At 36.4% G+C, this 24,386-nt stretch overlaps 1 long non-coding RNA gene across 1 annotated transcript; it reads left to right on the plus strand.

The window, feature by feature from the left end:
* Window positions 1–22,472: 22,472 nt before the first annotated feature.
* LOC130984976 (uncharacterized) lies at window positions 22,473–23,898 on the plus strand. Its single transcript, XR_009088842.1, has 2 exons — window positions 22,473–23,061; window positions 23,625–23,898. It is a non-coding gene; the product is annotated as an uncharacterized LOC130984976 (long non-coding RNA).
* The last annotated feature ends 488 nt before the right edge of the window (window positions 23,899–24,386 follow it).

A 24,386-nucleotide genomic window follows, 5' to 3' on the forward strand; every position in this document is an offset into this window, starting at 1 on the left:
AATTTTTCAAAATATATTTAAAAATTATTATGACTAATATAAGAATAAAAATAAAACAAAATAAAAAAGATATTTAGGTCGTGTGAGTGTCACTAATGGGACTAGATTTAAGATAAAGGTTGGGTTGTATATGTGGAAGAGAGAGAAATGAATATTTTAATTGAAGGTTGGGTTGAGGGAAAGTCACTGATGGGGATAGTCTCACATCCTAGAGCTCCTCAATTTAAGAGCCACTTTCCTATATTGGGGCTCTCTGCACTCAGGCTCTTAAATTTTATTTTTTATTATATCTTTAATTTTAATGTATTCATTAAATTAAACATTAAATTTAATGACATAAATTTTAATTAAATTAAAATTTAACACTACGTTGATTAAAAATTAAAATTACATTAAAATAAAAAAAGCTTAAATTAATTCAAATTAAAAAAACATTATAAATAGAAGTCAAATTAATCTATTACGACGTTTGACATCCTCAACCTTCTTCAAGTGAAACGTCAACTCGTCGGGATTCATTTGCGACGTGTCCTTGTCCATGAGGATGGAGTCAGCCAGGTCCCATTGGTTTGGGAGAAAATACTCATGACTTTCACCATGTTTTTCATGGCCTCAACTGTTATTTTTTGCTCAAATGACGGCTCCATCGTCTTCTTTCGTTTCCTTTTGTCTCTCTCCATCTCCTTTTGGCCTTGGGGCATCGTTGAGATATTCGGCTCGCTAGAAGTTGTCGTGGCGTGATCGTCTGATCCCCAATTAACGTTTGGCGGAGTGAACATCCTCGTCAATGGATGTGAATTTATTAGATTTGCGGAGCACATGCCAAGCACGGGGATATTTGAATACACCCCCATGCTCGGAGGTATACAACTGTTGCGTTTAATTAATGATTTGATCATTGCTCATGCCCGGGCCCAATTTGCTCGGCATTTATCGTAGATGACCTCCCACACCTTGTCATCCTTGGTGACGCGTTGAAAGTGCGACTTAATTTACTTCACGTCGAGTGGAATAGTGTTTGGAGGTCGTTGCTTGTTGTACTTGGGCATGGCCTCGGCATACAAGCGGCATACGAGCGTCGTCTCGCCCAGAGGGTAGCTGCCTCTTCTCTTCATCGTTGTCGGAGCTGGCAAGGCGGGTATCTCCTCCACATCATCTTTCATTGCCGCAAAATTAGCGTTCAAATTAATTCCCTCAAAATCCGTCGTAGGTCCATCGTTTGATTCTTGAGAGAATGGCGATAAGCCTCCGCCGAACAAATTTGGATTGCCCGAAGACGGATTTTGGGGGTGGTTGTTCCACCAATTTTTCAATCATCCTCAATTTTTTCTAGCACAATAAAATAAAAGGAAGATAAATTGAAATAGAACGAAGAAGATGAAAAGGAATAAGAAAGTTATATAAAAATTGAATTGGAGGATGGTAATATTGAAAGAGTTACACCCGGCGCACCAATTAGATTGGTCATTTTATTTATATGTAAATTCAATCTCATTGGAATTTATATTAATAAAGGCATTTACTTATCTAATGTATTTGTTTTTAATAACTTATGCGATTTGGATGAAGTCCTTAGATCATAAAGAGTTATAAGATATGATCACGCATATGATGGTGATTATGAAATATGTCTTTAAAGCTTTGGTCTTAAAATAGTTCCGAGTGAAATAACTATTCAAGAAAAGGATATTGAATTGTTGGAAATAGCTCGCACATATGATACACACTCATAAGATGAGAATGTTGCGTTTCATCAACATTAACGTAGTTGACGTAAGTGTATATATGTGGGTGCTTGTTGGAGAACAAGTACACCGAACTGACCCGATAGAAATTCTTATATGGAATTCGTTTTATCGAAATAAGAATTACTATATTATGATAGTATACGATTAGTCCTTTGACTTGAGACACCATAGTAATCTTGTATTAGTTCTATTTCATTTTGATATATTTTCTGATTGCTAGTCAATCACTAAAGATTTTATATTGGATGAAATATGAACTTATATGGAGATTAATGAGTGGTCAATAAAGAATCTATTACTTGTGAGACAAGAGAATTTCCTATAGTTTTCATTGTTCATAACTTGAAGACCTTGGCCAGGGCATAATGAATTATGATTCATTAAAGATGTCACACCCCAATTTCTGAAGGAATAAGTATAACTGAGGTGCAACTAATTCATTGAAATGAACAAGGGAAAAACCTTGTAAAATACGAATAATGGGATGATAAATCGGGCTTCGCCCCTTTGGATGAAGAAAGACAGATATCCAAACGATACTAATCCATCGACAAACATTACAACTTCAGGATCACAAGTTTAGTTTCATGCTTTGGATAACCAACATTTATTAATCAAAATGCTTAAGAGTCAAGAGTTTAAGCTTATCAAAAGATATCATTCAGAGTCATAACAAAATGTCTTAAGTCAAGGAAACGAAAGACAAATAAAGGCTAGTACTACAGCGGAAGTCAAAACACGGAGTTGAACCCTAGCCTCAGCTCTCCCCGTCAACACTAGCCATCAACCTGAAAAATATTTGAAAATATTTGGGCTAAGTACTAATGTACTTAGTGGGCTGCAACTTTAAAACATTTCGTAACCTGAAGAACAGTTTATCCAATCGTACTTGACATGACTTAGAAGGTTTTAAAGTGAAAGAACTTCTAAGCATGTTAAAACATTTCATATATATATATACTTAGTTTTGCGCGCAGATGTCACACTCAATTCTGTTACTCGCTATGATCCCGGATCTTTTAGCCACCGACGGATCCATTTCTCCCATTACTTGAACTGAGGGCGTAACCCAGACAAGTTTACTTTTGACCTCGGGATGCTACCCAGACAGGCCCTTACATTACATGCTTCGGAACATATCCAGCAAGCACCCTTATAACGCCTCTTAGTTAGTGCCCGATGGAGATCAACCCACCAGGTCAGCTAACGAGTGTACACAATTCTCAAACAACGTGTTAGGTCATAAGAGAACCTCAATTGATTCGTTGTGGCGAGCCTTAAACAGAGCGGAGTGCACATAAACATTTTATTGGATAAACAGTTTGCATTTCATTGAATAAATAATTTGCAATTCATTGAAACATTTAGAGCTTAATAACTCAATCATACTTTATACATTTGGAAAGTAAGCCCACCTGTATAGGCAAAGCCAGTCGTTTAACGTTATCTCTGAATCGGAATAGCAGTGCTAATCCTCCTGTTGCTCAAAGCCTACAAGAAATCTATTCTCAATAGGTCTCCTTGAATCTAATCTTAAGTCACGGTGAAGTGCTTAATATTCTATGATTCACTTAGCCGGGTTTTCAAAATTTAAAGAATAAATAATTGAAAACATTTTTCTTGAGTTAAGAACACCAACAATATTCTTACTCATCTTTCTTTAATAATTGGAATTATAAAAAAACAAAGAAAAACGGCCCAACTGACTTCAGCCCTAACCCAACACCCAACCTTTTCCTCATTCTTCCCCTTCATCAGTCACGCACAACACACACATCAGTCACGCACACACTCACGCTTCAGTCTCTCTCTTTCTAACTCACGGCCGCGTGCCACCACCCCTGGCGATGAGCGCCGCTCCGGAACACCTCTCCCTAGAACCCCTGTCACTCCCCCTGTTCTCTCTCTCCTCCTCGGCGACGATGAAAACGCCGCCGCCTCCCTGAAAGCTCAAACACCGCCCCAGCCCCTGTTCCCGATGGCCGACGACCCCCAGGCCGCCGCCGTCCTGACCTCGACGCAACTCAACCCTGTCCAGCCCACCTCTTTCTCTCCAACCGTGGCCGAGCAGCAGCGGCACAGCCGCCGTGCCCTGCCTCCCTCGACTCTCGACTCGACAGCAAACACAAACCAAGTTCAAGACTCAACCTTTCTTCCTTTTTTTAAAAAAAAAAAAAACATGCTTGTAAAATTATATACGAACAGAGTGTATGCATAAAGTTTGCATCTTTTCAAATTCTTGCAAAAACTTATACTGGTATGGTGGTTTACTGGAATGACACCATTGATATGCTTGAATTTACAGTTGAGTAAATGAGATAAGGGCTCAAGAGGGAACCTTAAGAGGTTTCGGTTGAGATTCGTTCTGTTGTTGCTTGAATGAGGAGTTGATGGTTTAACTTCTTACAGAAGGGATAATGAATGTGCCAAGAAGGGTGGAGTAATCTCATCAATGGTGTTGGGTGATGACAGTCGAGAGAGGAGAGAGAGAAGAGAGAGGAAAGAGACGTCTGTTATGAGGGATGAAAGAGAAAGGTGTTGTTTTATTTAACCCCAATTACTTAGCCATCAAGTATTGGATAAATAACACATGCTTAATTATCCACTTGCATAAAATATCTTATCCGTTAACTATGTTTATCCACTTGCTTTGACTCCTTTCTCTCTAAAGTTAGTTCCGCACCAGAGCAGAGGAATGGTGATACCAGGGAAATCACGGGGAGCAGCGAGATAGCTTTCGCCAGAGGAGTCACTCTCGCCAGAGGAATCACCCTCGCCAGAGGAATCACTCGGCAGAGGAATCACTCGGCAGAGGAATCACTCGACAGAGGAATCACTCTCCAGAGGAATCACTCGGCAGAGGAATCACTCTCCAGATGAATCACTCGGCAGAGGAATCACTCGCCAGAGGAATCACTCGGCAGAGGAATCACGCGCCAGAGGAATCACTCGGCGGAGGAATCACTCGCCAGAGGAATCACTCGGCGGAGGAATCACTCGTATTTAAATCAAAATGCAATGCATAAAAAATAAAATTTAAATAACTTGAAAATTTACAAATGCTTTCGTAAATTATTTTTGTTGGAATTAAATAAATTCTTTCTTTTTTTCTCAATCCGGCGTGAATCATCTTAAATCTAAATTCAAAATTATTCTAAACTTAGCTCGAGGAAACGGGGTATTACAAAAGAGTTACTGAATTCAATTGAAAATATGATTATTGGATTATCTTGAGTTTTCGATTTAATTCCATACTCAATATCCAATTGGGAAATTAGATGATAGAAGGATTGTATGTGTATGACGATTCATAATCAAAATAGGTTTACTCGCTATTTCACATAGTGCTAGATGACCATGCTACTTGCTAGATGTTCCCATGGTTTATAGGTTCTTGAAATTAAATAGTTAATTTCAAGTGAATTAATTTATCGGATAAATTAATTAAGTTGTAAAGTGTTACAAGCCTGTTACTGGTGCTAGTTGTGAACCTAAGAGGGTCACACACAATTTAGTAGAACGTGTCAGATTGAATCGATTTAATAGTTAAATCCAATTAATTAATTTGATTAATTAAATTGAGACTTGTTCTAAATTAATGAGTTAATTTAGATATTCAATTAAATTAGTTTTATTGAATATAATCAGATTAACAAGTCTGATTCTATATTAAATTAATTGGATTAGTTTAGTTAGAAATAAAGTTAATTAGATTAATTTTAAATCTAATAAAAATCAGATTATATATATATATATATGGATATATATATAGCTGTATCCGGATATAAGATATCCGGGTATTCTCCAGATTGGAGAAAAAGGAACGCCGCATCTATTGAGTAGACGTAACTGTAGAAATAAATTAATTCTATAATTAATGCAGTTAATTATAGGGTTAATTGGATCGTTTCTCTACAGAGTTAAAAAACGATTCTACAGATTTCTTTTTCTCTCATTCTGGCTGCTCGCTCTCTCTCTGATTTTCTCTACAACACAAGAGTGCTTAGTTTTGCTAGCGAAGAACTAATCGCTTGACACGGTCGCTAAAGTGTGAACTTGATAGAGGGGATACGCTTGGATCCCTGCGAGCAACCGATTGCTTCCAATCCCGACATCAACCGGAGTGCGAAAAGGTATGAGATTCTTTTCTCACTCGTTCATCATGTTAACGTGAAGTCGTTAATGCCGTTGGAATGAAATAATAGTTATTTCATTTATAATTTCGAAAAAAAAAATTATTTCCGTTGCGTTTTTCGACCCGATCCCAACAAATATTTATAGAATGACGCCCAATTCTCTCTCATGTTAAGCCCGTTGTGGAAAAGGAAGTCGGGAGTGCGCCTCCCGTGCGCGACATTGCTGAGGGGCTCGCGCGCCCGGTTGTCGAGCCCCATTATGAATGCTCTAGATCTCTAACAGCACGTCCGATTTTTCTTTACAAGATTTAGGCTCGTATCCTTTTCTTTTTAAAATTATTTAAATGAACATTAAATTTGTGTTTCCTTTGACAAAAAAATGTTAATATTTCTTTTTTCTTATTCGCAACTAATAACTGATTGAACGTATAGTAATTTAATTTCACAATCATTTTCATATTTGAGTTTACTTAGCCATTATTTATTTTAATTTTTTATATTTAAATAACTTCAGATATTATCGAAAATATTATTTTTCTTTGTCATTTTGATTTAATTAAAATAATATCTTAGGTCCTTAGTTGTTATTTCTAACATTTTAAGAAGGATCATAGAAATGAACGAAATAAAAATATTACTCCCACCAACCCAAGCTTTACGGTTATTTGCCACTAGGCCCACTAAAATGTTAACTTTGTGATTTTTGTCCCCCCACCCAAACAAAGAAAAACAAAAACAAAAAGAAATAAATTAGAAAAAAGAAAAAAGGATCAGTAAGTATTGTGCTTCAAACGTTAAAAAAGAGATTAGTACTGAAAGTCAAAACCAAAATGTGAGATTTTTCAATTGCTTCTTCAACAGTTCTCTCTAGTAAGCTAAATCAATCTTGCAGTTTTAATAGTTTATTTCCTCGTAAAATTGTTTATTTGTCTTTTTCAATAGCTGCTACCAAGACCCACTCTGTTATGTAGCCCCATGGCTGATTTCCTCGAAAATCATTAGATTTTAGTACAATATGTTTTACAAAAACTACCTACTGTATAACTCGTAGAAATTCGATGAGACTTTAAATTATTTATATTATTTTTATATAATATAATTATCTTTCAATTAATTTAACATGATGTAATAGAATTTATATTATACTAATCTCAATTATATTCATCAATTAAATGTTAAATTTTTGCTAAAATAATAAAAATATCCTTTTACATAAATTTTGTACACTTTTTCTATATTGACGGATAAGAATTAATTTAAGATCTCATTTGTCATTTAAGCATATCTCATCTCAAGTCTGTAAAATTAGATGATCATCAAGAATCGAAAAATGATATATGACTTTTGAACGTCAAACTTTTGAGCATTATCTCGTATGAAGCCTAAAATACTATACATGACTTAATGCGTCAATCGTTTGAATATCAATATTTGATGCTTTAAATATCATAACTCACTTCTAAACATCATTTTCATTAGGAGTTTGAAATATCAGGGCTGATTTGTGAGATTATACAATCTAAAGCTTGTAAGATCATAACTAACTTCTAAACATCATCTTGTATGGAGCTTGAAAAACCGTAACAGAGTTCTGTGCATCATCTCATTTAGAGCTTAAAATGCCATATCTGAGTTTTGAAGCATCATTTCTTTTGAAATTTGAAAGAATAAAACTGGCTCGTGAGCACCATCTTGTTTGAAGTTTGAAATGCCATAACTAAGTTGTGAGAATCATCTCGTCTACGGCTTGAGAAAGTTGATGTGATATTCAAATTATATCATATCAATTTATTTTGTATTTTAATTGGTAAATTTTCATAAAAAATCAATATATAATCCAAAAGAAAAAATATATACAAAATATCTTATTTTATGACCAAATTAAAATGAAGAAATAATTTATTTAATCACAACTACTTATTTTTAAAAATAAAATTAAATAATTTTTTATTTAACTAAATAAATTTGATCAACTTTTATTGACAAAACAATTTAAATTGCATTAATCTCAATCACTCAACCAATTAAACGTGAGTTTTTGGTTTGGTGAGTAAGAGCATCCTTTTATATAGATTTTATTTTGGTGAAATCAATGTGGGATGAGAAGATTTAAATAAATAAGAATGAATAAATATGATTTGGAGAATTAGGATAAATAAAAAGGCAAAAATATGTTGATGCCACATAGGAGTATTCTATTTTTCTCTTCCTAAACCCATATAATAATACCAACTAATTTCGCGAATTTGTTTAAATTTATAAAATATGTATATAAACAAATAAAATATCAAATAATACTTTGTTAATAATCTCGATAAAATTTCAAGCAATAAGAACCTATTTATTTCAAATATATTTAAATATATTTTTATTATTTTTTCAAAGTTAAGTATCTTTTTATTTAGATGTTTAAATGGTAAAGTTTAATAATCATTTTATTTAAATTTTGAATTGTGAGATTTAATATAGATTCAATATGTATGAGATGTGTTAGATCAATTCGAGAATGACAATTTATTTGAAATTATTTTTCATGATCAAATTAAATTGAAGAATTATTTATTTTAAATGCATCTCAAAAGTATTCTTTTATTTACGTTTTTTTCATGGTGAAGTTCAATAAAGATCAATGCGGAATGATAAAATTTCAATGTGGGAACGATGATAAGCTAATATATGAACGAAGATTAAGCCTTTTATTTAGATATATCATTATGAGATTAATGTGGGAATAAAGATTTATTTCAAATTATTTTACATGGAAAATTAAATTGAAAATTTTATTTGTTTCATATATATCTTAGTATCATTTTCTTTATTTTATATGAGCAAATTAGATTGAATAGCTTATTTATTTAAAACACATTGAAGTATTATTTTATGTATTTTATATGACAAAATTCAATTGAAGAACATATTTATTTAAAAAACATCTATACTTTTATTTAGGTTTGCAGATATTGAAATCTAATTACTCCCATGAAGTTTAACATGAATTTAATGTGAAAAACTATTGCAACTATAAAAAATGTGGAAAACTATTTATTTGAAATACATATTATAAGTATTTCTTTATCTAAATTTTCCCATGATTAAATTTAATAGAAAACCAATGTGGGAAAGATAGATTAGCTAATGTATTCATGGGAGATTGAGCCTTTTATTTAGGTTATAAATTGATGAAGTTCAATATAAATTCAATATGGGATAGATGGAAACAAATGTAAAAATGTCATATAGTATATATAGAATTGAGAGAAACAAAAATGCTAAATTGTTAGAAATGTCACATAGAATAGAGAATAGTGGAGAGCTCTCCAATATGTAGCTCTATATATAATAGAAGTCGAAATCATAAATCCATACCTGTAATCATTTCAAATATATATATATATATAGGGGAGAGCTACAGTAACACTTCTTAAAATATAAATATAAACGTTTTTTAATGTACGAATTTTATCCAACAGAGTTACGAATTCATCCAACATGGTTACGAATTGTGAAAAATAAATTTTTACTACCTTTGGGATTCGAACTCAGGACCACGAATTCATCCAAAAGGGTTACGAATCAACCGTAGATCTTGATGATCTAAGGGCTGAAAATTATTTATATTTTATACACTTAAGAGTGTTTTTATTCTAGCCCTCCCCTATATATATATTCTACTGCGTTTTGATTTCGGACCAATTTATAGTAATACCCATCATTACCCAATCTTATTTAAACTTATAAAATAACTAGATAATCAAATATAATCTGCCACCTTAATTGATTATTCATCTCAACCAAAATTCGAACAATACAAAATAAATATTTAATATAAATGTATAAATAATAAAGGATTAAAAATGATGACAAATTCAAATAGAAATATCAACTGACATGATACTACAAACTCTTGAATGTGTATGCTAAAAAGTTTAAATAAAATTTTCTATTATATATTTTTTTTCAATTCTTTGATTTTCTGTCTAGAATTTATAAAAACTACAATTTCTAATACAAAGTATCTCAAACAAATATATTCTCTTGTGAAATCGAAGTTCAATTTTATTGTTCTTTTGTTTAAGTTATCTAAATGATTATGTCTACTAAAAGTTTGACGTGGGACCTAAATTTTTTATGAATAAAAATAAAAAAATTATGAATTTTATTGTGACGTAATTTCACCATCACTATTTTTTGTAATTATGTTTTTATTAAATATATTTTAGATGTGTCATTTTTAGTTATTAAATTTATATTTTGCAACAATTTAATTTATTTTCTCATATTTTATGTTATGGATGTATTATAATGAAAGTCATAGTTATGTGACAAACATTCAATTTTAACTCACTTGGTTAATACGAAAATTTATATTTTGTAATAATTCAAATTTTTCCCATGATGAAGTTTAATATAATATCAATGTGGGCTGACGAAGTTGAGCGGGAAGACGCTCAACGAACTCGAACTATTTGATATGAATATTATCGTCTGGAACATCCGGGGGCTTACGGATGAATCTAGACGTGTCTTAAAGGAGCACTCCCACTCCTTTAATCCCATTATCATTGGTATTGTGGAACCTAAAGTGGATTTCAGTAAAGTTCCTGCTAATTATTGGCATTCCATCAATATGGTTGCTCGACATCAAAATTTTCGCCATCAGATGTGTTCTAACATTTGGCTCCTGGCTCATCCCTCCGTTGTCACGAATGTGATTTGGTCTTCGGATCAGATTGTCATTGCTGATTGCGTTTGGAATTCTCTTAATTTTCGCATTGCTGTTGTTCATGGCTCTAATTGTCCTATGGAACGTAGAAAGCTGTGGATTGATCTTCTTCACCACACGAATGGCTCCACCATTTTTATGGGTGATTTTAACGCGGTGAAAGGTGCGCATGAACGTATTAGTACTGTTAGCCCCAATCGCCAATCGTGTAGGGATTTCTGCGAGTTCATTGAAGCCACGCAGTTTATCGAATCGCCCACCTCGGGTCTTAAATTCACCTGGTCGGGGCGTCGTTTTCTTCCCCGCCATGTTGAGTCTCTTCTTGACCGTGTGCTGGTTTCGGAGTCTTTTGCTCAGATGTGGAGAGCGATTAATACTCATGCTTTGCCGAGGATCACGTCGGACCATTCGCTGCTGGTCTTTCAATGCTCTGGTTCGGACATCCGACGAAGGAATTCTTTTCGTTTCTTGACTATGTGGGCCTCTCATGCCAATTTTTTGGAAGTGGTGGAGCATTCTTGGAACCAACAGGTTGAGACGAATTGTCCTATTTTTCGGGTGATGGCTAAGCTCCGGAGGCTTCGTGGAGTGCTTAAGTCTTGGAATAAGGAGGTTTTTGGCAATGTTGATGTTTCTATACAGGAGATGGGCGAGAAGCTCGCGGAGGTCCAGGAGCGGATATCTGCTTCGGGTTACACGGAAGACTTATTTAATGAGGAGATTGCGGCTCAGGCAAGTTTGAATGTCATTCTTTCTCGCAAAAATGAGCTCTTAAGACAAAAAAGCAGAGTCACGTGGCTGCATGATGGCGATCGTATCTCGTCGTTTTTTCATAACATGATCAAGTTTAGAAAGCAGCATCTTAATATTGGACACCTGAAGATTGATGGAGTTGTTACTACTGATGCTCGGCAAATTCAAAGCCATATTATTGATTATTTCTCTCAATTATTCGAAGAAACGGAGAATCGTAGGGTCGAAACGGTGGAGTTGGAGGCGATTATCGAGCACTCCATTTCGGAAGTTCAGAATGAGATGCTTATTCGTCATCCCGATGAGGTGGAGATTTCGGCTGCGGTTCATAGTATGGAGTCTTCTAGTGCCCCTGGACCGGATGGTTTCTCGGGGGCTTTCTTTCATTCTAGCTGGAAGATTGTGAAGGATGACGTTGTTAGTGCCGTTCGCACCTTCTTCCGGAAATCTTATTTGCCAAATGGGTGCAACGCGAGCACTCTGATTCTTATCCCGAAGAAGAAAGAGGTGGTAACGGTGGCTGATCTTCGGCCGATCATCTTATCTAATTTCTTTTTTAAGATTATTTCTAAGATTCTGGCATCTCGGCTAAGTGTTATCGCTGCCCTCTGTGTTTCTCCTAACCAGTTTGGTTTTATTGCGGGTCGTTCGATCCATGATTGTATTATGTTGGGATCGGAGGGTTTCAATTGTATGAAACGGGTTAATCGAGGATCCAACATGGCCTGTAAAATTGATATTAGGAAAGCTTTTGATACGATGAGCTGGAGCTTTATTCTTCAAGTCCTTAGAGTTTTTGGTTTTCATGAGAAGTTCGTTAATTGGATTTCTATTATCTTTCATTCCGCCAGGATCTCGATTCTTTATAATGGGCAGTTAAGTGGCTACTTCAGTTGCTCGAGAGGAGTTCGACAAGGCGATCCTCTTTCCCCGATCTTGTTTGGGATTGCTGAGGATGTCTTAAGCCATCTCATTACGAATTGTGTGAATTCTGGTCATTTGGTGCCGATGAGTTTTAGTCGGGGAGCTAACTTTCCAACCCATCTGTTATATGCAGATGACATTATTATTTTCTGCAAGGCCTCGGTTCGCAATGCCAGGAAAGTCAAGGATATTCTGCATTATTATGGCCTGCTTTCTGGCCAAATATGCAGTCATGAGAAGTCTAGCTTATTTCTGGGTGAGGGAGTTCCTAGACGCATGGGAGTTCAAATTCAACAAGAGTTACAGTTTGCGTGCGGCTCGCTTCCTGTTACCTACCTCGGCGCTCCTTTATTTGTTGGAAGAATTAAGGCTTCTTATTTCATGAGTATAAAAGACAGGATTATTCAAAAGTTTGATAGCTGGCAGGGTCGGCAGCTTTCAATGGCGGGGCGGTTGTGCCTTGTCAAATCGGTCATCCAGAGCTCGATAATCCACTCTATGATGGTGTTCCGGTGGCCTAAATCCCTTCTCCTAGATTTGGATAAAAAATGCAGAAACTTCATTTGGACGGGTTGTGTTGACAAGAGCGGATCTTGTCCTGTTAAATGGAGTCGTTGTTGCGCTCTGAAAGAAGAAGGCGACTTGGGAGTCCGGTCTTTCAAGATTATGAATAAGTCGTTTCTCATGAAAGCCGCCTGGAGAGTCATTAAAGGGCAGGATTGGGCGCAAAGGATTCTGCGCAGTCGTTATCTGGATGGTTTTGGTAATGCTAAACCGAACGTTGCTGCTTCGTCTGTTTGGATCGGGTTGAAGCAGGAGGTCCCTGATCTTGTTCGGGACTCGTACTCTTACATTGGCGATGGGGAGTCCACACATTTTTGGACTGATAACTGGCTTGGTTATAAATTGGTTGACAGGCTTGGAGTCCCTTACTACATGCATGAATTTCTCACGTACTCGGTGGCGGATTACTTCTACGATGGGATTTGGCACTTTGCTCCAAGTTTTTTTGAACGTTATCCGGAGGTTGTTAGGGATATTCTGTTACTCCCTATTGGCTCGACTGGTGACGTTCGTTTCTGGAGACATTCGCTCAAAGGAGAGGTGTCTGCGGCACTTGCTTTTCGCGAGCATTGCCATAGTTTTCCGAAAGTGTCCTGGGGCAGTTGGTTGTGGGAAAGATTTATCCCGGCAAGGAGATCTATCCTTTGTTGGAGACTTATTCATCGACGCTTGCCGACTCTTGATATTCTTATCCGTCAAGGTTTAATTATGCCAAACATCTGTCATATTTGCCGGAGCGACGCGGAATCTATTGACCATATCTTCTGGTCGTGTAGTCGGGTGAAGGAGGTTTGGAGCTCGTTTCTTGCTTGGTTTGGGGTGGAGTATCTCACTCATTGTGCAGATCTTCATTCCTTTTTGGTGGAGGCGTGGAATAGGAATTTCAGCTCGTTGATTTCTAGTTTTTGGAAGGCTGGCATTATGAGTCTTGTGTGGAAAATTTGGTATGATCGGAATAAGATTGTGTTCGACAATGCTAACTTCCATGGGCCTAATATTTTGAAGTTTATCAAAGTTCATTTCCAGGAGATGGAAGCTCATTTCACGAAACTCGGATCTGTTTCGGGTGCTTGGGGCGACTATGTTATTACTCGTGCCATTGGAGTTCGTTCGCGCGCTGCTCCACCTCCCGAAACGGTAAATGTTTATTGGTGGCCGCCGGTTATGGATTGGATCAAAGTAAATACGGATGGATCGGCTCTGGGGAGCCCGGGTCTTATTGCTGCGGGAGGGGTTTATAGGGATAGTTGGTGTCATGTTCGGGGCTGTTTTCATGTGAAAGGAGGCCAGGGTTTTGCGTTTGAAGCCGAGCTTCTCGCCGTGATCACGGCGATTTCTATAGCGTATGAGCGCGGTTGGTTTAAACTCTGGATTGAAGCCGACTCTTCCTACGTGGTGAATCTGCTTAATACTAAATCGGAGGATGTTCCTTGGCGTTTTGTGGCCCTTTGGAAGCGTACTCTTTCGTTGCTTGCTTCGTTCCAACTGCAAGTTACCCATATTTTCCGCGAGGGTAATGCCGTGGCGGATATCATGGCAAATAATAATCGTGAAGAAGGTTGGTGGCCTTATGGTATTGATGACATTAAAGAAGCCGTTGCTAGAGATATGTCTTCTCACAGTTATGTTCGTATTAGATAGCATTCTTCCTGCGTTTGGTTTGTTTGTGCTCAAGGAGGAGCAAAAGTGCGGCGTTTATAGCTCGAGGGTGCGAGATGGGAGTAGCGGCGCTGAGCAGTGCGGGGAGGTGTTGGTGGTTTGGATTGGTTGGTGGGTCAGCGCGGCCGTGTCTTCTCCGTCTGGGAGCAGAATGTTCGCGGGGGTTCCGGGGGGTGGCTGGTGGGCTAGTGCGGTGAGTTGTTTGGCTGGGTTTCTCCCGGCGAGGTGGTGTCGTTTGGCTTGGGTGTGTGAGAAACCGGGATGCTTGGGGACAATGGTTAGGCCGGCGTCTCTGAAGTGTCCTTCCCGATCTCCGACCCTTCTTTGTTTTGTTGTCTCTACGGGCACTCTTTTTCCTTATCAAAGGTTTTTCCCTTTGGGTTTACTTTGATAAGGTTTTAATGAGGCCCGGCCCTTAGTTTGCTCCGTTGTGCTCTCAAGGGTGTTCGTCTTTTTCCTTTCTTTTTATATATAAATCGCAATTTCATCATCATAATATCAATGTGGGAATAATGAATGTCTAATGTAGGAATGATGAATGACCTTTTATTCAGGTAATGAATTGCTAGAGTTTAATATGTTTTCAATGTGGGATAAAGGATTTGAGATAACAAAGAATAGTGAATGGAAAAGATGCCACCTAGGATTGAGGATGAATGTGGTTGTCTTCAATATGTAACCAATTATGTAATAGACTAGTGTATTACCCGTCGAAATTCGACGGATACATATTTTTTTGTAATTTATATATTTTATGTTATTCTTATGATAATTATATAAAATAATTTTTATGTAAATTATTTATATAATTAATTAAATTAAATTAAATTAAATTAGTAATACATTTTAAATTATATTAATCTCGACAACTTTTAGCAATTAAATTATTAATTTTGTTGAGATCATAAAAATACCCATTAGTTTTCATATGAAATTTTATAAAAAGTTGACGCATAAGAAAAAAAAGAGAGTAGAAATACATATAAATTTGACATTGGTATGATGGAGGATTGATTTGTTGCATTTGTTGTTACAAGATTTATTAATTTTGTTTAATTTTTTGTTATTTTGCTATTTGACCATAATTTTATATGGAGTTTGAAAATCATAATTGAATTGTGAGTATCATATAATTCTGAACTTCTAAAAGCATAACTAATTATGAAAATAATATCGCCTGATATTTAAAAGACCATAACTGATTTATCGAACATCGTATCATTTGGAGTTTTAAGACCAACCAAGTTGTGGGCATCATCTCGTCGCAAACTTGACAGATCAGATCTCTAACTTCTGAGCATCATCTTGTCTAAAACTTGAAAGAGAATTATCTCGTCTAAAACTGGAAAGAGCATCATCTCGTCTGGAGTTTTGAGCATCATCTCATCTAGAGTTTGAGAGAGCATCATCAAATATGAAATTATATTCAACCATGACTCCAATTGTCAACTATCTAACAAACATAACTCTAACAATTTAGATATTTTATTTATATATGTAATTTTATTAGTTCAAACTCTAGAGATAAAGGAAAGAGAAGAGTTCTTAAAGCAGTAAAAGAGAGAGCCTGTGCTTTATTTCATCATCGTAGGTATTTATAGGCATTACAGTCGGGGTAAAGTAGTAAATTCGTTTGGTCATCTATTCCGCATGCTCGCCATTAAACTAATTAAGGCTATTATTAGATTATAACTTGTCAGGTCGTTGTCCCCTAATTACAGAGCTGGATTCTGTCCTCATCATCCCGCTCTGTCTAGTAGCTCTGGATTTCCTTCCTTGGGGCAGACTTCTACTCTTTGGCTCCGCTCTGCTAAGTAGCTCCGCCTTCTGGCGAATTGTCTCTGGCATGTGGCTCCGCGCTCTGGCTCCAATAGCTTAGCTCTGACTCTGGATCTGGCGATTTGGCTCTGGCTTTGACTCTAACGACTTAGCTCTGACTCTGGATCTGACGACTTGGCTCTGGCTCTGACTTTAATGACTTAGCTCTGGCATCTCTGCTCTGGCAGCTCTGTTCTGGCATCTCTGCTCTGGAAACTTGGCTCTGGCCCTCTGCTCTGGTTAGCTCTGGTCTGGCAGCTCTGCTTTGGCAACTCTGCTCTGGCAGCTTTGCTCTGGCATCTCTGCTCTGGTTAGCTCTGGCTTTGGCATCTCTGCTCTGGCTAGCTCTGGCTCTGGCATCTCTGCTCTGGCAGCTCTGCTCTGGCATCTCTGCTCTGGCAACTTGGCTCTGGCCCTATGCTCTGGAAGCTCTGCTCTGGTTAGCTCTGGCTCTGGAAGCTCTGCTCTGGAAGCTTTGCTCTGCCAACTCTGCTCTGGACTTTTCCCTCTGCCTATTTCTCACAGCTTCTTTGCTCCCTGCTGCTCATCTTTGGTATTCCACTTTGGTATTCCAAGCAAAGCCACGTGTCCTGATCTTAGGACCTTGCATATTTCACCCCTCATCAGAGTTGATAAATCATATTGCTTCCATGCAACAATCACAACACGCTTGATGGCAGATGCCAAAATTCTTTCCAAAATTTGTTCTTCCTAAAATAATAATCATTCTATATTTAAAATAGTGAAACGCGTTATTAAATTAGGAAACTAATTTAATACTTACCATATGTGTGTAGGAAGAATCACGGCAGATCAGGAAATGGAGGTATCAAAACAGAGAAGTCGTCGGTGGGGTGGGGGTCGACGACACAGTGGACGAACTCCAGGGCTCAGCGGTGACTCGGCGGCGGATGAACCGCAAGCTCAGCGGCAACTATTTCGTCGGAGTCTAGAAGAAGGAACGACAACAGGTTATAGGAAAAAGAAATCTTAGGGCTCTTGTATTAATTGCTTCGAATGGAGAATTCTCATGGGATTAAGAAGTGGAAACATAATCGAACTAATTAAGGAATGGAAAAGGGAGTCAGAGATGAGGCGGAGCAACGTCGCCCTTAGGACGGCGGCAACGCTTGAATTTAGAAGGAGAGAGAGGCGGGCAGTTTAAGGGGGGGAATTAGGGCTCGATTTGAGTGTGCAATCGACTTTAGAGAGAGAAAATGATTGAGAGAAGAGAGAGACAGTGAAGGGGGAGACGACGCCGACCGGATTCAGGGACGGCGGCGATGGGGTGAGGAAGAGGGAGGCGTGAGGAAGAGGGAGGCGTGACTTTTGTTTTAAAAGTGAGAATGAGAATATATAGATTGGATTCTCAAATGCCACGTTGGAGATTGAGATTGAAAAGAAAGAATTTGAGGCCTGCCACATAAGCTAAGGCCTAATCGTATTATAGAATAGATATTATTATTATTATTATTATTATTATTATTATTATTATTATTATTATTATTATTATTATTATTATTATTATTATTATTATAGTAATGGACGAACATAAACAAATAAAGTTTGCAGAAATGAAAAATATATTTTTCTTCCCTATATAAATAAAATGTATGGATTTATTTTATAAAAAATAAAAATAAAATTTTAATTATTTTGATAGACATAAAATAAGATTTTGTTTTAAAGTAATCAGTTTATAGAATTTGTGCCTTATTATGCAAACATGTAAATCAATGACCGGACCCGTTTATAATTTACATATACGTGCATGTCTCAATTCAAACTTAATTCAAAATTAATTTTATTGAAAATTAAGAATATAAATATTATATATATATATTCATACAATATAATAATATTGCAACATATACATATAATATGTACGCTATTGAGAAATATAAAATTAATAACAAATATACATCTAATCACTAACATTCAATTAAAATAATTTATCGTATATAGATTATAATTTTTTTCTTATCAGACATGTAAATCTAATTTTTATCTAGAAAAAATAAATAATAAAATTTATTAATTTAGATTATATATATGTAATGTTAATATTATTATTATATATATATATATACATTTATTATTAATTATATTTATTATGATTAAGGAATCTTTATATAGAATGTAATAGTTAATTAATTAATAAATGATGAAGATTATATATGGTAAATTTTGAAATGGTGAGATTTTAGATATGCCACATAGGTTAAGGCTTAATCCTATTATATAATAGATAGATATTTTGTAATAATTCAAATTTTCCCCATGATGAAGTTTAATATAATATCAAAGTGGGAATAATGAATGTCTATTGTAGGAATGATGAATGACCTTTTATTTAGGTAATGAATTGCTAAAGTTTAATATGTTTTCAATGTGAGATAAAGGATTTAAGATAACAAAGAATAGTGAATGGAGAAAATGCCACCTATGATTGAAGATGAATGTGGTTGTCTTCAATTGGTAACCTATTATATAATAGATAGATGATTACGTCAACTTGACAATTTTGTGAACTTAAATATTTTCTAATTAAAATAACATCAATTACTTAGCCAATTTTGAAAACCTATATATTTTTTAATCTATATAAAATCAATTACTTAGCCAATTAGTATTGACATCTTGGTCTTAAAAAAGTATTGTCATCTTAATAATTGATCAAAACAAAATTTTCAATAAAAATAAAACTATTTATTTGGCCAACTAATTAATTGACCAAATTTAATTGGAGGTCCAAAAAATTTGAGGGATGAAAAAATACACATTATATCTAATTCTTTTATATATGTTCTCTAGTAGTCATAGACTACTATAAATTCGTTGTGGGATGGGAGAATGTATAGATTAAAGTGATTAAATAAGAATTTAAGATAAATTAGAATAGAGAATAGAGGATGTGCCACATTCTTGAATGAAGGAGAATCCTTGAATGTGTAACCTATTATATAATAATAGATAGATAACAAAGAATAGTGAATTGAGAATATGCCACCTAGGATTGAGGATAAATGTGGTTGTCTTCAATATGTAACCTATTATATACTCCCTCCGTCCCGCTAATAATGGCACGTTTCTTTTCGGCACAGAGATTAAGGAGAATGAAGTAAGTAGAATAAAGGGTGTGGTCCACATGTTTAAGTTTGTGATTAAGGGATTAATTGTATTTCTATTTTATCAATATCAAAAAGACTTTATTTTTATCTTTATTAATTTTATGACTTTATTTTCTTTTATTAATTTTATTTTTAATAACCTATAATTAAATTCATCATTTTCAGAATCTGAAAACTGGCGCCAAATACCTATACACTGAACAACCACAAAATTTCAATCACCCAAATACCAAAATCTGAAAACTGGCTCCACAAAACCAAAAATTTCAGAATATGCTCCTTCATTAAAAAATTCTCAAAATTTTCAAATTTCCCACAAATTTTGAAATGGGCAGAAAGTTAAGCCCTTTATATACAGGGCATACATTTCAGTTTCTACAACATTCAAAAGCTAACTCCTAAAAAAAGAAAAAAGCTACAACATAGCTAGAAGAAAAGATCTTTCTTCCTTTGAGAGAGCAGCCATCCTCCAATTCCTTCTTGAAGGTAGCAAAAATGACAAACCAGGTAGAGGGAGGCTCATTGCAGCGGTGCAAAATGGAAGAGTTTGCGAAGAACCATTAGTCAGCTTTGGGCAGCTGCAAAAAAAACAGAATGACCGTGGTGAGGTAATTAGTTCTTTGAGTCGTAAAACATCAACACCAAGGAGAAAACTTGTGGAAATTGATTTAGGGTTGATTGCTATCATAGACTTGGCAAAAAGATCTACTATTAGAAGGCTAGCATGTGGGATTGGATGCAGTAAAAGCACAGTAGGCAGGTGGATTAAATCTGGCTAATCAGGGCTCATACAAATGCAATAAACCTGATCTAACGGCTCCAAACAAGTTGCTTAGGTTACGGTTTTCCTTAGAAGCTCTAGAATATGATAGGATTATTATGAGTTTGACATTTAAAAGCATGCACAATATAGTCTACATTGATGAGAAGTGATTCTACATCACAAGATTATCATAAAGGTTCTATTTGACCCCTGAAGAGACAGATCCTCACAGGAAATGCAAGAGCAAAAAGTTCATCACTAAAGTGATGTTCATGTGTGCTTTTTGTAATTGATCTGCTCTAAATGATTGAAAATGTGTGAATCATTACATTTTGTAAATGAATGTTAGGCTAATTGAATGAAAAGGTGTGTATGGTTTCATTTTGTAAATGAATACATGAATAAGGATACCAAACCATAAGTACACCAACAAAAATGGATCAGTAGCCAACATCAAACAGCAGCCACTCATTCACAAACAATCATGGATCAATAGCCAACATCAAACAACAAATGACCAACAACACAACAATCAGTAGCCAACATCAAACACCAACAACCCCAATCACACTAGAAATAAGGATACCAAACCATAAGCACATGTGTAACGCCCCGCCCATTTATATTAAGTTTAGAATTTATTTTAAGCTTAGATTAACTAATTTATGCCGGGAAATAAAATGAATTTATTTTTAATGCCAACAAAATGATTTACAAAACCTTTTGAAAAATTCATGTATTCAAATCTTTATGCATTTCATATTATTTAAAGTGATCATATGTGATTTATCTCCATGATTAAGTATTTATGTGTACATGATTTAATTTAAGTTTATGTTGGATTTTAACTATTTAATTGTGTTGGGCTTGATAGTTATTTTTTTTTTATTTGGGCCTTTTAGCTAAGGTTAGTTGATATATTTATTTAGCATTTAATCCATAGCCAAGCCCAACCCCATTTCTCTTTATGCCAATACTCCCAACCCAAGTACAACAGCAACAACAACAGCTACGCAGCTCACCCCATGCGCCCACTCCTACAAGTCATACAAAATCCCCTAATCTCAGGGATTTTGGGTAAATTTTTCAATGCTCACCTCCCTCTTTTCAATCCTTCACGCATGCTTCAATTCTCCTATAAAATATCCTCCTCATTCATCTTCTCTTCTTACCACAACAACACAACTTCTACGGTAAAGAATTCTTCTTGTTTATTCAAGCCTCAATCTTCTCATTCATTTTCTAATATCAGCAGATTTCTTTCATATGCAGAGAAAACCATCAAATATCTGCCATTTTTACAGAAACCACCGAACAGAATTCATACAAAAAGGTTTCACCTTTCAATTCCTCTACTTATTCATTCATGCTCAACATCATAGTACGAATAAAACCAACTGTAGATAAAACAAAGAGATACTGAATATTGTTCTTACATTTGGTAACATAGATGAAAAGATTAAAAGATATAGAAATGAAGAATTTATATGAACTGGTGGTGTGTGTGTGTTGGGCTGGATCGTGAGAGAGATGCGAGACAGAGGGAGGCCGCGGCACGGCGGCTCTGCCCGCTGCTGTAGGACCGAGGACGAAGAGAGAGAGGGAGGCAGGAGCTAAGGGGGTGACGGTGGTTAGCTCGGTTAACTGCTGCGGCCGTCGGACTTCGGAGTGAGGCGACGGCAGGGTTGTGAGGGAGCCGGTGAAGGCGGCGTCCTTCATCGACTGGAGGCGACGCGGAGGCGCGTTCGCCGGAGATCGAAAGGGAGGTGGAGGGTGCGGCGGCAGTCCGCTTCTTCTGCTGCTGCCCGACCGAAGTTGGAGAGGGAGAGAGAGAGAGAGTTGGGGGCTAGGACGCCGATGGTGGTGGCGTGAAGCCGCTGCCGTCGTCCGCTGGATTTTCAGAAGGAGGCGACGGCGGATCTGCCACGAGGACGCCGGAGGCGGCGGCGCTCCGCGGCGGCTGCGCCTGCTGCCGCCAGTTGAGAGAGAAGAGGGAAAGAGGGCTGAGCGGGGCTGCTGGCGACGCTGGGTGCGTGCGTCTGTGTGTGAGAGGCGAGAGATGGGGGAGAGGGGAGTCAGGGGCCGGCGGCGTGGCCGGCGGCGGCTATGGAAGCCGGAGAGGAAGAGGGAAGCGCAGCAGCTGCTGCTGCGCCGTGCGTGTGTGTGTGAGGTGTGTGTGCGTGAGTTGTGTTTAAAGTGAAGAAGAAAGGGTTTGGAAGTTGGGCTTGAGCCTTGGGCCGACTTTAGTTTTTTCTGTTGGGCCGATTTTTCTTTCAGTTGGGCCAGTGTTTAATTAAATGGTTGGGACTCATTTTATTTAAACTTGGGCTGCCATTTTTTTTATTTTTGGGCTGCGAATTTTAAAACAAAAACATGGGCTTCCATTTAATTGTTAGACTTCTTTAATTGATTTATCAATTTAATTCTTTAATTTGGGTTTAAATTAATTATTTTTGAAAAAGTTTGCATAATAGTATTTTCTTATTATGTGCATATGTTAAATATATTTATTTAATTATGTGAGTTAAAGCATGAATTAATTTTTGCATCAAACATTTTACATAGAATCATTTATGATTAAATTGGTTTTATTATTAAAAATCGAATAAGGATATTGTTGGTGTCCTTGACTCAAGAATTTATTTTCTTAAATATTTAATTATTAAAATATGAAAACCCGGCTAAGTGAATCATAGGATGATAAGCACTTCACTATGACTTAAGATTAGATTCGGGAGACCTATTAAGATTATAGATTTCTTGTAGGCTTTGTGGATCGTGAGGACTAGCACTGCTATACCAATTCAGAGTTAAGAATAAACGACAGGCTTTGCCTATTCAGGTGGGCTTATTTACCAAATGTATGGTTTAGCTATTGAGCTTAAATGTTTCAATGAAATAAAAACTGTTTATCCGATAAAATATTTTGTGCACTCTGCTCTGTTTAAGGCTCGCAACAATGAATCGATCGAGGTTCTCTCTTGACCTAACACGTTATTTGAGAATTGTGTACACCTATTAGCTGATCTGGTGGGTTGATCTCCATCGGGCACTAATCATGTATGAGGCGTTATAAGGGTGCTCGACGGGATGTGTTCCGGAGCATTGGGTCCCAAATGGGAACTTGACTGGGTTACGCCCTCAGTTCAAGTAAAGCAGGAGTAATGGATCCGTCGGTGGCTAAAAGGTCCGGGATCACAGCGAGTAACGGAAAGGGAGTGTGACAATTGCGCGCAATATAATAAAATGTTTTAACATGCTTAGAAGTTATTTCAATTTAAAACCTTCTAAGTCATGTCAAGTATAATTGGATAAACTGCTCTTATGATTATGAAATGTTTATAAAAATGCTAGCCCACTAAGTACATTAGTACTTAGCCCAAAATTACTTTCAAATGTTTTCAGGTTGATTGGTCGGTGCTGACGGGGCAGAGCTGAGGCTAGAGTTCAACTCCGTATTTTGTCTTCCGCTGTTGCACTAGCTCTTATTTGTCTTTTGTTTCTCCAACTTAAGACTTTTATGTTAAATTCTGAATTATGTTTCTTATCGAGTTTAAATTCTCAACTTCTAGCTCTATGTTATTAACATTGGTTATCGGAAGCATGAAACCGAACTTGTGATCCTAAGGCTTAGAATGTTGTTGATTGATTAATATCACTTGATTTTTGTCTTTCTTCACTCAAAGGCTGTTCCCCGACTTTTATCCCATTATTTGAATCCCACAAGGTTCTTTCCTTATTTATTTCTATGATTTTAGTCGCACCTCGATTATATTTTATTCGTTCAAGAATTGGGGTGTGACAGAATGGTATCAGAGCATAAGTTTTCTTTCATGTCTCTGATAACCGTAAGCTCCTAATGTCGAGTCTAGAATAGTACCTCTAGGCTTCTAAGAAAATTTTGTTGACCCTCAGCTCGCCGTCACACTGTCGCAACAAAAGGTACGACTTAAAAATTTCAATGATTTTAAATCCTTTCAAAGTTTTTAAGAAGTGCGCGCTTTCAATGGATGATGTTATATGAATTGCTTATCCCTTTCATATTGTTATTTTGAGCCTTTAACTCATATAACCAATGTATGTATGTATGTCGTGTTTGGGACTACCCGAGCCCTTAACGAATCAATGAATTTATGGTCGAGTCAGATTCCATTAATCTTTCCGGCT

The sequence above is a fragment of the Salvia miltiorrhiza genome, chromosome 1 (genome assembly GCF_028751815.1).
Source record: "Salvia miltiorrhiza cultivar Shanhuang (shh) chromosome 1, IMPLAD_Smil_shh, whole genome shotgun sequence".
NCBI classification, from domain to species: Eukaryota; Viridiplantae; Streptophyta; class Magnoliopsida; order Lamiales; family Lamiaceae; genus Salvia; species Salvia miltiorrhiza.